General features: G+C 41.0%; 1 protein-coding gene across 9 annotated transcripts in view; it reads right to left on the bottom strand.

The window, feature by feature from the left end:
• dlgap1a (discs, large (Drosophila) homolog-associated protein 1a) overlaps positions 1-14,890 on the bottom strand; it is a 654,490-nt gene that overhangs the window by 256,254 nt on the left and 383,346 nt on the right. For 8 of the 9 annotated variants that reach the window (XM_080194324.1, XM_080194322.1, XM_080194325.1 and 5 more), the window contains one exon: positions 10,227-10,344. The exons of the other annotated variant lie outside the window; for it this stretch is intronic. The gene's annotated coding sequence lies outside the window, so the exon portion shown is untranslated. The remainder of the gene's footprint in view (positions 1-10,226; positions 10,345-14,890) is intronic. 9 annotated transcript variants of the gene reach the window in all.

Here is a 14,890-nt window from a genome sequence, read left to right on the forward strand (position 1 = left end):
GCTAAGCTCTGTTTGCTTTAGTCTATGCAAAGACTTCATCCATGCAAAGGCTTTGTTTTAAGATATTTCTGCCTATGCAACTAACTCTACTAAACTTAGAGTTGGCTGCAGTTTAAAACTCAGAAGGCATGCTGGGTTAACTGAAAATTGGCCACTTTCCTGAACAGTACACAGCAAGCAAAACAAGTTTTGATCTTTCTCTATACCCTAGCTAAGGCTGTATCTAGTCATAGTCAACAAAATGGCTGCAAAACCAGTGTTTGCCAGACAGAGACAGATTGCAAAGACATTTACAATAACGAGATAATGGTTGAAATATAGTTTGGATTTTAGTGTATTTGTGCAGTTTGTTTTTGAGATCCTGTCCAGTACAGTACAGGGACTGGCTTAGCAGCCAGTTTCGAAGTTTGCTTTCTCTCTGCTTCTGAAATGATTTAATTTACTTTAAGTTCTGTTCAATAAAAGAAATTCATCGCACCAGTGTTGTCCTTATCTATTCAAAGGAATGAATGGGCATTGCAAACTACCATTAGCATTCAATAAATTATTTGTACATTCAATGCAAAACCTCCCATAATCTAAGGTTACACGATTTGTCTTGTTGGTGGTGTTTGCAAGTTCTTTGCATTTTTGTGATTAGGAATTTATATTTTACCTCAGCATGAAGTACCTTGATGGGAACGTCTCTTTTGTGAGCTTACCTTTCTGTTCATTGAAATGTTCCTTTGAAAAATATTGAAATGTTTAAAGTTGTTCCTAATTATCAGTTATGTATGTGCACACAATCAAGTCATGATGGAAGAATGTAAAGCAAAACTAGGATCTGAGGTAAACTGAGTTAGCCACCTGGGGTTTGAGTGAAAGCCTCAAGATTGATCCAATTCAGATAGCCACCACTGCAAATGAAACAGAAGCTCCCATCTCATTGCCAGAATGGGCACTGGGAGATTGTAGCACACGAGCCTTATTCGAATGGGATTCATGATCTGTCCACTCACTTGTGCCAGGAAATGGGCAATCTACCCACTTTTGTGGCACAATTTGTAGCTGATTTTGATTTGATTTGATTTATTATGGTCACATGTATTGACAAACAGTGAAAAGTATTGTTTCTTGTGCACTATATAGACAAAGCATACCATTCATAGAGAAGGAAAGGAGACAGTTCAGAGTGTAGTGTTACAGTCATAGCTAGGATATATAGGAAGATCAACTTAATGCGGGGTAGGTCCATCAAAAGTCTGATGGCAGCAGGGAAGAAGCTGTTCTTAAGTCGGTTTGTACGTGACCTCAGACTTTTGTATCTTTTTCCCAATGGAAGAAGCTGTAGAAGAGACTATATCTGGGGTGCATGGGGCCCTTAATTATGCTGGCTGTTTTCTGAGGCAGCTGAAAGTGTAGACAGTATCAATGGATAGGAGGGTGATGGACTGGGCTTCATTCAAGACCTTTTGTAGTTTCCTGTGGTCTCGAACAGAACAGGCACTATACCAAGTTGTGATACAACCAGAAAGGATGCTTTTTACGGTCATCTATAAAAATTGATAAGAGTTGTAGCGGACATGCCAAATTTCCTTAGTCATCTGAGAAAGTAGAGGCGTTAGTGGACTTTCTTACTGACTTCCTGAAACCTTATTTAAAGGTGGTACGAATCTCTGAAAGCAAGGTTTTAATCCCAGATGCGATTTCTTTTTAATAGTAGGAACATAATTATCTTTGTAGTCACAAACTTGATGAGTCGCAAAGTTGCTCCCAGGTTTTTCAATGTCTTGTTGGTGGTCTCTGGTCCTGACTACTGATCCAGTAGGTAGCAGGCCCTGTGGCATGAGACTGCAGGGATTTACAACAACCTCTTGACCTGCACTTTCAGCTGGCATTGACCGTGGGATGAAAATGGTGGCACTGGCGGTAAATACAAGAATGAGAATACAGGACCCAGAATCTCTCTAGCAAGAGCTCATTCCTAGATTTTCCCTACCCCTTGCTGGTGACGCAATGAGGTTCCTACCCAGGTCCTTTAAATATATTTAAATGATTTTAAATGTTTTCAAAGGGCTTCCTGGCCATATGTCTCCCCAGGTGGGGAAACCCCCTTCATCAATGTTACATCAACAAGGTTTACAGTAGCTTCTGTTAAACTGAAGCTGTCGAGAGGAAACTGCTGGAGGACAAAGGTGGGTATAGCCACTGAGGGTGGGGTGGGGGGGGTGGTGAGGGAGTTAGGGACATGCCCAGGCAGTGCCCTGGCACTGCCCAACTTGGCAATGCCAGGAGCCTGTGCATCGGGTGGGAAGTCCCTGATGATTGTTGGATTGGGGGGAGGGGGTTTGGAGAATAACCAATGCTTGTTGGGGAGTGGGTGTGCGTGGGATGGATTTTCTTCAGGCTTTCAAAGGTCTTTGCGTCCCAACATTGGCCCATGTTTTCCTGCTTTACACCTGTAAAGTCTTCACGACGAAGGGTCAGTTTCTACCCAATGGTCCACCGTGCTGTGCGCTTGTTCAAAACAATTCTTTAAAGTATTTTCTTTTACTTCAGCGATAGGGAATTGTTTATAAATCATTGCTCTGTTGGCACTTCCGACCGCTATGGATAATAATACATGCCAGTTGGGGGTCCATGAGAAATCATTCTATTAACTATTCTTAAAGACTGTATCCAAGAACATGCTGAGAAAAACGGCAAGCATTCCAGATTCTGTCTTTTTATAGTTTTAAACAACTGACAAATATATTTTCTGTTCAAGTTTGGAAATTCTACTGTTTTAATGCGTAATTGTGTCATAACGTTTACTTATAAATGGCTGCTCAAAGTATTGGAATCATACCAACAATATTGCCTGTGGAAGATCTTACATTTTAAGTGGAAGGACAGGTGCAAAAACATACATGTCCTCTTCCAAGAAGGAACCATGAGATTTAAGACTATATAGTCATTCACCATCAGCATCATTGGGCTGGTCATATAGGTACCAGACTCCCAAAGCAGGTCTTCTTTTCCCAGCTTAGTCAGGGCAAAGTCTCCCAGGGGGTCAGAAGAAATGCTTCAAGGATTTGCTGAAAGCCAACATGGAGATATGCAACACTGACAGCTACTCCTGGGAGACCATCGCTTTGCACCGAACCAGATGGCAGCAGCATCCCTCAAAAGGATCCCAGCATTTTGAGACCCAACGACAACAAAATGAAGAGAAAAAGTGAAAGAGGTGAAAAGAACTCCCCCTGCCCCGAACTGACAATACGTGACTAGACATCCCACATATCAACAAATGCTGCACATGCCATAAAGTCTGCAGTTCCCAAATCAGTCTCATCAACGACCTTTAGATTCATTGAAGGCAATTATTCTCATCAGCGAAGCATAGCCAGTAATAGTAACACATGTCTGTAAGCAAGTGGTGATTAAGTGGTTTATTCTTCATCACTTACTGAAATGATAGAAAAATATGAAGCTCAGAATAGGAACCAGACATTCAGCTTGCTGACCCTGTTCAGGCATTCAGATAGGATCATGGGTGAAAAGTACCTCAAATGAATTTGCCCGCTCCATATCCACTGCTATCAGCAAGTAATAAAAATATATTGCTTTGGCTTGAAAATTTCAATTGACATATCATCCACAGCCTTTTATAGAGTCCCAGATTTTTACCACTTTTTGTGTGAAAAAGGGATTCCTTATTTCACTCCTGAAATAGTTGTTAATTTTAAGATTCCCAATTGTTCTGAATTCTTCCACCAGAGGGAATAGTTCCTCTGTATCTACACTATTGGATTCATTTTAAATATTTCAATTAAATTATCCTTCAATCTTCCGAACATAAGGTACACAACTCATGTTTATGAAAGCTGTCATATCAATTTAACCCTTAAAGTGCCAGTATCATTTTGGTGAAACTGTGCAATAACATGGCCAATTTACATTTCCTGTGATATGGCACCCAAAACTGAGCTCAGTACTACAAACGAGGCCTGATCAAGGCTGTATGTAACAGGAATATCACTTCTTCTCCTTTGTGTTCTAGTTTTTTGAGGTAAACCTGTGCACTAGCTTTTAGTGATTTGTATACATCGACATCTAAATTCCTTTGCTCTTGTACAGCTCCTGATTGTTCATCATTAAAGTAAATTCCAAGAATGTGGTGGGCATCCCACGTAATTTCCAGTAAGGGATTTATCACAAATCAAGGTTAATTTTTAAACATGGCCCATGTTGACACAGACACATTGGAAACTAAAAACCCCAGTTTCAGTTTCAAACCATCCAGTTCATTCACAGGATGTTTGGCATAAATTGTATATGATATTAGTGGGGCAGCAAGAATATGTGCTCCTTTTCAGCAGTAGTGATGTGGTGAGATTTTAAATTTATTTGGAAAGCTGATCAGTCCAGGAGAAAATCCATAGAATCCGTACAGTCCAGAAGGAGGCCGTTCGGCCCATCGAGTCTGTATCCACAACATTCCCACCTGGCCCTATTCTCGCAACCCCACCCGTTTACCCTGCTAATCCTCCTGACACTAGGGTCAATTTACCACAACCTATCAACCTAACCCACACTGGTAGCTGCACCTGCATATTAAAAAGCCCTATAACCTCTAGCAACCAACTACATTTATTTTCTGACCTGTGAGACTCTGAGTGTATGCAATTTGATACAATCTCCAGGATATTGGTGTAGATGTCATGGAGTATTATGTTTTGGCAGTGGTCTAGTAGTAGCAAAATAATCATTGTCTTTCTTCTTCTTCAAGCCTCCCATTCTTAAAATTAGATTTTTCTTCCATACAAATCTAATTTGCATTATTTCTGTAAGGTACAGACCACCCTTATTCTTTATACTTCACGTTATTCCTCTTCTGTTTACCATCTCTGGCTTACTATTAGCTCTTCATCTCTTTTTGTGTCTCTCCCTCTTCAGACACAGTCTCCAATGCACCCAATGACAATCTTTATATCTGCTGAATGTCTCTTTCTCACCTGTTGCTCCAAAGTTGTAATTTCTTTTAACTGTCATGGCACAACTAGCTTGGTGGTTTTACTCAATTCACGGGGCCAATCACATTCTCCTTTCCCAATCTAGCCTACTCAAGTTGCCAATTGCTTTCAATGGTTTCTTCCCTGGCTGTCTTTTCAAAAGATTCAAACTGCTGGGAGGTGGGCAACTTCAGCACCATTGACAACAGTTTAGATGTTGACTCTTCTTAGTTTCTCTTTCATTAATTCATGCTTTCTCTTTTGTTTCTCTTCCATTTTACCTCTCCAGCTATTTCCTCATCTCTCCCACTATCATTCCTCTCTCTCCCTGCCTACATATCTGTTTTTCTCTTCATTGCAATTGCTTCATGACTGATTCTGTCTTATCAGGCGGCCAGGATGCAGATTATTAGATTATTTTACTGTATATTGACTTTAACAGAATGAATTCAACCCATTTACAGATACATGCCAATCTAGAAAGAAGCAGAAGTTGATCAACAGTTTCAAAACATGATACAATCTTCAAAAAACATATACCTTAAAAGCAGTCCTGGGCACAGCCTTATGACCTATGAAAATATGTTAACAATACTGAAAAAGCTATGGGATACCAGCTTGTCATAACTTGCTGCTGTTTCATAGAATCCCTCCAGTGCAGAAGGAGGCCATTCAGTCTGCACTGACCACAATCCCACCCAGGCCCTATCCCCATAACCCCATGCATTTACCCGAACTAGCCCTCCCTGATACTAAGGGGCAATTTAGTGTGGTCAATCCACCTAACCCATACATCTTTGGACTGTGGGAGGAAACCGGAGCTCCTGGAGGAAACCCACGCAGACATGGGGAGGATGTGTAAACAGCACACAGACCAAGGCTGGGAATTGAACCCGGCTCCCTGATGCTGTGAGGCAGCAGTGCTAACCACTGTGCCACCATGCTGCCCAAAATCCATCATTTATATGTTATAGGTTATATCCATCATTCTGTCATTGTACAACTGGAAGTATATATGGAAGTACTGTCTGCAACACTGGCTGATTTAGAACGTTTTGAAGAGAATTTCAAAATTGAAAGCATACGATTTATATCCTGAGATTTAGTTTGATTTTGATACTTCATTTGTTTTATTTTCCAGTTGTTTGACATGCACTCTAAATTAATCAGAGCATTTCAGTGATGGTATGACAGAAACACACAATCAAACACAGGATAAGTGCACCATGTATCCACATTGTCTGAATGAACATCAGTAAAATGATAATTAGTGGCACTGGTTTATTGTGGCTGAATATGTAAATTCCATGTTTTATTTTATGTAACACTGTAATATTTACCTGTGATTTTTGATGATGTTCTATTATTAAATCTGTTTATCATTGTAATGCAAAACCAATGATCTTGATATAATATGCAATGGGTTGCTATGCTCTACAATAATAGTTATTGCTTTTCTGGTCCCACCCAGGGAAGGGACATTAAACAGATCGTTGACCTTGGGTGGAAATTTCCAGCCTCAAGGTGGGCGGAACCAGAAAATCCTACCCTCTGTTGCCTGAATATGATCCATTCTATTTTTTTATTATATTGGATTCAGGAATTTTTATCAGTGTTTGGGATGGCATTTCACCTTGTTCGATTTTCCATGAAAATACAAAATGAGTTGCTTTGTTGCTAAGTCATCAATATCGACAAATCTGTATTGCTTGACACAAACTGCTGGCTCTGAGACACTGGCCTGAATTTTCAAGATGGCAACTGCGCAGCACCCCTACCCAGAGAATCCGATTGGCCCGCCGCCATTTCACACTCTAATGAGCAATGATTGGCAGCAGGCAGGAATTCTGTCTGCACTTTGAAGGAATTCCTGCCTTGGAGAGCTGTCGGCCAGTCAGATTCGGACGACTGCTACCTAGCACTTCCAGCACAGCACTGCAGTGGCCGGAGGAGGTATTGCAGCACTGTGCCTGACAAGGGCCTGAATTTTCAGGATGGCAAACACTCGGAGATTCACGGAGGGAATCCTATTCATATTATTATATGTTTTACCTTGTCTCCTCCAACCCTCCACATCCTGCCTCAGAGACTGCAGGGGAAGGGCAGTGTAAAATCTTGGACCTTGCTTTAGTCATGTGTATTAATTTTAGTAGGGAAAACTTTACATACACACGTAAATTTACTTTTTACGTGTATACTTCCTTGACAAACATCTATCACCAATGAAGCAATGCATTCAGAACAGTCTGCTTTTGATTTATTCAACCAAAAATTGAGTTTAAAGTACACAGACACACCACACACACACATACAAAATACAAACATATGTATCGTGAGCATGTGCCCAACAACGTTGCATCAAGCTCATTTTTATTTACTAGTCTGAAATGGTAATCTGAGTTGGTAATGGTAATAATCTAGACATCCAGTGTGATTGCTGGTCTAAGTTTTGTTAAATCTTGCCCTCAGCATTGGTTGCAATTTTAGGCATTGCACTTTGGAAAATCTAAAGAAACATAATTTGTTGCTGCATGACATAAGACCCTTGTCAGACCCCACTTGGAGTACTGTGCGCAGCTCTGGTCGCCTCACTATAGGAAGTACGTGGAAGCAATTGAAAGGGTGCAGAGGAGATTTACAAGGATGTTGCCTGGATTGGGAGGCATGCCTTATGAAGATAGGTTGAAGGAGCTGGGACTCTTCTCCCTGGAGAGACGAAGGTTGAGAGGCGACCTGATAGAGGTTTATAAGTTGTTGAGAGGAATAGATAGGGTGGATTCTCAGAGGCTATTTCCCCGGGTTGAAATGGTCGCTACGAGAGGACACAGGGTTAAGGTGCAGGGAAGCAAGTACAGAGGAGATGTTAGGGGTAAGTTTTTCACTTAGAGGGTGGTGAGTGAGTGGAATCGGCTGCCGTCGGTGGTGGTGGAGGCGAACTCGCTGGGGTCTTTTAAAAGACTTCTGGATGAGTATATGGGATCTAATGGGATTGGGGGTTATAGATAGGTCTATGGCTTAGTAGGTATAGAAGTCATCGGCGCAACTTGTGGGCCGAAGGGCCTGTTTGTGCTGTAGTGTTCTATGTTCTATATATTTTACAAGCAGAAATATTTTAATGTCAGCTGTGGAATGGGTGGTACAATTTGGGCAGTAGAAATGTGTAGTGGGTGGTAGCACAAAATAGGCTGTATCTGATTGGCCACCCATTATACACAATGTCTGATGGGTAGTTCCATTGCCTGAAATGGAATTGGATACCAGCAGTGTGTATAATTGGTAGTCCAATGAACTATCTCTTGTTTTGCACCACTGGCTGAGATAAATTTCTCTCCACAAAACTTTTAGTCTCAATATTACACTAAGTAGTATTATTTCTTGTTTATTCTTTCATGGACTCCATGAAAACATCAATAGGAAGGCCAATATTTGTGCCCATCCCTAATTGCCCTTGAACTGAATGGCATGCTGGGTCATGTGAGAGGGCTGTTAAGAGTCAACCACATTGCTGCAGCTCTGGAGTGACATGTAGGCCAGACCAAATAAGTATGGCAGATTTCCTTCCCCAAAGGGCAATAGTGAACCAGAGCATCTTCATGCCAATCAATGGTAGTTTCATAATGACGACGACTGAGACTAGCTTATATTCCAGACTTATTAATTGAATTTAAATTCATAGAATCATACAATCCCTATAGTGCAGAAGATGGCCACTTGGTCCACCAAGTCTGCACCAATTCTCTGGCAGGGTATCTTACCAGGTGCTCTCCCCCACAGTGTCCCTGTAATCCCATGCATTTACCATGGCTAATCCACCTGACGTACACATTTTGCAACACAAAGTGCCAATTTGGCATGGTAGTCCACCTAATCTGCACGTCTTTGGGCTTATGAAAGGAAACTGGAGAACACCCACACAGAGGGAGAATGTGCAAACTCCACACAGTCACCCAAGGCTGGAATTGAACACAGGTCCATACAGCTGTGAAGCAGCAGTGCTAAACACTGTGTTGCTCTTTTCCACCAGTTGCCATGATGGGGATTTGAACCCACATCCCCAGAGCATTAGTCTGAACTTCTGAATTACTAGTCCATTGGCATTACCACAATGTCACCATCTCTCCTTATCATACCAACTCTACATATATTTAACTCATATATAATTGTTCTTATTACCAGGTATAATAGCCCATTTAAAACAAACAGGCTAAAATCTTGGGTCAAATAGTGTTCAGAAGAATACAGAAGATACAAATATGTTAAATGTTTATAAGACAATAACATGCATTGGGTAGATTTTGACTTTGTGTAATTGTGTAAAATGATGAAAGCAGATGGGCAGCAGTTTTTCTATCCTCTCTGATTTTTATTTCTATTGAGGAAAATTCTATTTGTTTAACTTCCGGACTTCAATGTTTAAATGAGTTTCACTGGGAATAGCAGCTTTAACAAAAACTCATTACACAAACCTTGGCAGATTAAGCATGTTCTGCACCTTCACGCTTAATGCAAGGAATCAGTAAAATTCTAATGTCATTCTAAAAATATTTTCATGGCAGAACGTGTGCAATAAATGTTATGGTGAGCCATACTGTAGGTGATAAAACAGCCAGGGTTGTTTAATGAAGATACATCAAAGAATTGCATTTTTCAATGTAATACCTAACTCTATTGTCATTATGTGCCAAAACTCTTGCTGATGTAAAGGCAGCAAGCAGTCCTGGGCTTTCATTTGGGTTCCAACTATGCTGTCTTTTCTTAGCAAAACTCAAACAACAATTCATTCATTCACTTAAATATCACTCTGCTTCCTGAGGGCTTAAAATAAGTTATAGCCTTCATGTAATAGAAGAAGACTAGCTCTGGATCACAGAACTGACGTTACAATGTCGTACTCTTACATTTGATTCCAGCTCCCAGCTGGAAGCATAGGAAAATTGAGTTTACTTTAACATTCCAAATACCGTGCATGTCCTTTCACCAGGTTTTAAAAGATATAACTAACTCAAGTTGCTCAGATGTTACTATGGTGATGCTATGATTACATTAACATCCAGTATTGTGCTCTGATCTTAAATAATCAAATTTGTGAAAGGCCATTAGTTGAGTTGAATCTACATAAAAACATGATTTGGACACTGACGTGGCGTTATATTTTTACTGTTCAATTCAGATTCTTATTGGCATTTTTCTTTTCACGTAGGGATTGAAATTTTAGTGACAGAACAGTAACTTCAATTTCCAAACATCTCTTACGTTTTTGGTGATCTCCCACAGGTAATGAAAACCTTTGCCTGGATTCCCCAATTCCTTGTTCTTTTCTGTTTCTTTGTGGTTGTTTATTTCCCATGTGCTCCTCTGATCAAACTTTCAGCTAAAGAACAAAGTTGAAATAAGGAAATGAGTAGAATAGGAGAACCGCAGTGCACATAAAGAGCAAAGGTGTAGTATATGGTAATATCTGAACATTTTGTTATATTACCCTCTCTATTGCCCTTTTTTAAAAATTAATTCATGAGATGTGGCTGGCTAGGCCAGCATTATTGCTCATCCCCAAATGCCCTTGAGGAGGCAGGTGGTGGTGAGCTGCCTTTTTGAACCGTCGTAGTCCATGTGGTGTAGTACAGCGGCATGGTAAACTTTCTCTTTAAGAGAAACTTTTATTTTAAACTTTCTCTGATTCTATGATTCATGCATCTGCTGCCCTTGTACTTTTAGGTGGTAAAGCTCACAAGTTTGGAAAGACCTGTTAACGGAGCCTTGAGTTCCTGCAGAGCATTTTGTAGATGGTACACACTGCTGCCACTGTGCAGTGTGGACGCAGTAAATGTTGAAGGTGGTGTTCTGGATGATATCTGACATGTTTAGTGTTGTTGGATATACAGTCATCCAGTCCTATAGGGTGTATTCCATCACATGCCTGATTTGAGCCTTGTGGATGACGGTCAGGCTTAGGGAATCAGGAAGCGAGGTATAATTCGGGATTTCTGATCTCTGTTTTCAATTTCACAATACTTGTTTACATAAATTAAGTGGTTTTCTAGTTTTTGTCTTTTTTGCTATTGAATCTTTAAAGTGCCTGGATGATTGACACTTATTAGCTAGTTGTGAGATTACTTATTTTTTCAACATGAATGAATTACATTTTTGTAGAGTTTTTTTTATAATTAATACTACAGATTGTAGGATTCATTGGTTCTACACAGTGTAGTGGGTCAATGGATACAGAAGTGCCATAGCTAGGAATAGAGGGCATGAGGGGTAATAGAGAATGGGATAAACTTGAAATGGCAAGGCATGAGGTGGCATATATGGGGAATAGGGAGGTTTTGGAGGGTGAAGGGGTGTGAAGAATAAGAGTTGGAGGGCCTTTGTGTTTTTAACTGTGACAAAGTCCCATGCCGGTGAGGAGGGCATTCTAAACAGCCCATCCTAGCACATGGCAGACCTTGTGGCTGCCTACAAGCTTTTACCCAGGTCAGCAGGTCGAACTCCAGCCTACACTTTGCCCCAGCAATGAAGATTCTGTCTTGGTGGGCTCTTTCTTACAAGGCTGGCAGGCTGAGCTGGGAATTTTCCTGACTCCCGCTACATGCAGCATGGATGAAACTCCAGGTAGAAATGTCCTACATTTTCTTAATTTTTGTGTAGCCGAAAGACAGCTCCTTAATCAGACCTTGTGACTTTGGTTGCAAACAGCTTTATTTACAAGTAAATCTCATACAATAATAAGAGATGAACACAGCAAACTTCACTCAATAAAATGACATTATTTAGTTCACTGTACTGCTGCAAAATGAATAATTCCATTCTTAACTAAATTCCAGGAGTAAGGTGATTACTTTACTTCAGATATGTGCACTCCTGAGTTCATGGCAATGATTTCCATTAGCTTGACCTTAGTCAACTACCTGATGTGCAGCTAACTGCTAAAGAATTATAGACTAGAAACAGCTATATCTCTGTTTCTCAGGATCAGTTCAAGGTGTGTCATGCTGGATGGAATGAGAGTCTTTTCCCATTGCTGAACAACGGGATAATACTTACACTTCACACCTTTATCTGACAATCCCTCTCAAATGTAGCTCGTAATACCAGAGAAGAATTGTTGACAAAACTATGATAGAGTAGGAATCCATGTATAATCAATTAAGCAAAATATGGTAACTGTACACTCTCATCTGAGATATTAAAAATAAGACACCAGAATTACAGCAACTGATTTCGATGTATGGTCCTGGTAGGATAAATTCTCTTTACAGCTTGGCTGTTTGATTATTGTTGGCACAGATAAAGCTATAACATTGCCAACTATCATAAATCATGATATTAAGCTGGGTGGTCGAACTTAAAAATAAGTAACTACAGAGATTAGGAGCTGGAATTTCCACACTTACAGGATCATTGTCTAAAAGTGCTAATCAAACAATTATCTTGAGTGTAGTTTTGAATAAAGACCAAGCGCCAGGTTTTTGTGGAGATAGATTGACTCTGGAGCCAATTAAGAACGGGAGGTGGACCATATTCTGGAACTTGTGCCCCCATCCCCGGCATTGGCAACTTTTGCCGACATGGGCTAAACATTCAGGCAGCAATCCTTCATTGTGCATTCCTGACCTGGCTGGCTCTACTGCGAGGAGTCGGCATCTCATTGTTTCCTGCAATTTTTGTGGTGTCATGACTTGTGGTTCATCGCCCCTCAGAGAAGATGTGAAACATCATCTGGATTCAAGAACTTTTTGAAAGGTAAGTTTAAAAGGTTTTACATATGCCCCTTGCCAGATCCTTGCCTCTCTTGCCCCCTCCATGCACATGTACAGAATGTACAGAACAATGAGCATTAAAATAATAATGGCGGGTTTTGAAATGCTAAAAGAAAAAATGCCTCATCAGAAACAAAAAGAGAAAGTGCTGGAAAATCTGAGCACTGGTGGAAAGAGAATAGAGCCAATGTTTCGAATCTGGATGAGCGTTCATCAGAGCTCTAATGGAATTTGAGTCTACCTTCCATGTCCTTCCAGTTAGTTAGAGCAAAAGTTGGTAAATTGAGATCTGGGCCTGAACTTTTCATCCAACAGGTATGTATGCCTGGCAGGCTTGTAAGAGGGTGAGAAAAATGCTTCTGGCCGTGTTCGGCTCTCATCGCAATTTCACACTGGCTAGCCAGTCAATGGGCAAACACAGTAAGAAGTCTCCCAACACCAGGTTAAAGCTCAACAGGTTTATCTGGTAGCACCGCTTTCGGAGCACCGCTCCTTCGTCATGTAAACGGGACTTCTGTTCACAAACAGGGCATATACAAACGGGGCAAACTCAATTTACAAAATAATGGTTGGAATGCAAGTCTTTATATGCCCTGTTTCTGAACAGAACTCTCATTTACCTGACCGAGGAGCAGAGGTCTGAAAGATAGTGGCTTTTGCTACCAAATAAACCTGTTGGACTTTAACTGGTGTTAGAACATAGAACATAGAATAGTACAGCACAGTACAGGCCCTTCAGCCCTCAATGTTGTGCTGAGCTATCTCCGAACCCAAAATCAAGCTATCCCACTCCCTATCATTCTGGTGTGTTCCATGTGCCTATCCAATAACTATTTGAAAGTTCCTAAAGTGTCTGACTCCACTATCACAGCAAGCAATGCATTCCACACCCCAACCACTCTCTGAGTAAAGAATCTACCTCGGACATCCCTCGTATATTTCCCACCATGAACCTTATAGTTGTGCCCCCTAGTAATAGCTACATCCACCCAAGGAAATAGTCTCTTACTGTCTACTCTATCTATCCCGCTCATCATCTTATAAACTCCTATTAAGTCACCTCTCATCCTTCACCACTCTATAGAGAAAAGCCGCAGCTCCCTTCACCTTTCCTCATAAGACCTACCCTCCAAACCAGGCAGCATCCTGATAAATCTCCTCTGCACTCTCTCCAATGCTTCCACATCCTTCTTATAGTGAGGTGAGCAAAACTGCACACACTATTCCAAATGTGGTCTCACCAAGGTCCTGTACAGTTGCAGCATAACCCCACAGCTCTTAAACTCAAACTCCCTGTTAATAAACGCCAACACACTATAAACCTTCTTCACTGCTCTATCCACTTGAGTGGCAACATTCAGAGATCTGTGGATATGAACCCCAAGATCTCTCTGTTCCTCACAATCCTCAGAACCTTGCTGTTGACCCTGTAATCCGCATTCAAGTTTGTCCTACCAAAACAAATCACCTCGCACCTATCAGGGTTAAACTCCATCTGCCACTTTTTTGCCCAGCTCTGCATCCTATCAATGTCTCTTTGCAGCCTACAAGAGCCCTTCACCTCATCCACTACTCCATCAATCTTGGCGTCATCAGCAAATTTACTGACCCACCCTTCGGCCCCTTCAAGTCATTGATAAAAATCACAAATAGCAGCATTTTCTGTTTATAGAATCATAGAATTCCTACAATGCAGAAGGAGGCCATTTGACCTATTGAGTTAGCACCGACAATAATCCCACCCAGGCCCTATTCCCATAACCCCACATATTACCCTAGTTCCCCTGTCACTAAGAACAATTTGACTTGGCTAATTAACCTAACCCACACATCTTTGGACTGTGGAAGGAAATCAGAGCACTCAGGGGAAGCCCACGCAGACACAGGGAGAACGTGCAAACTCCACACAGACAGTGACCTGAGGTCGGGCATGAACCCGGGTCCCTGGCAGCGTAAGGCAGCAGTGTTAACCACTGTGCCACCTAATATTTCAGATTTCCAGCATCTGCAGTACTTTGCTCTCTTACAACTTGCTCATGCTGCATATTTGTAAGTGTGGTTAATTTCAAATTAAAATGACGAAATATTTATCACTCAATGCAAAATGTTTTTTTTGGTAACAAAGCCCACTTCTATGGATAGAAATAGCACGTTATT

This window comes from Carcharhinus amblyrhynchos, chromosome 8 (genome assembly GCF_965287045.1).
Source record: "Carcharhinus amblyrhynchos chromosome 8, sCarAmb.v2.hapA, whole genome shotgun sequence".
In the NCBI taxonomy this organism is placed as follows: domain Eukaryota; kingdom Metazoa; phylum Chordata; class Chondrichthyes; order Carcharhiniformes; family Carcharhinidae; genus Carcharhinus; species Carcharhinus amblyrhynchos.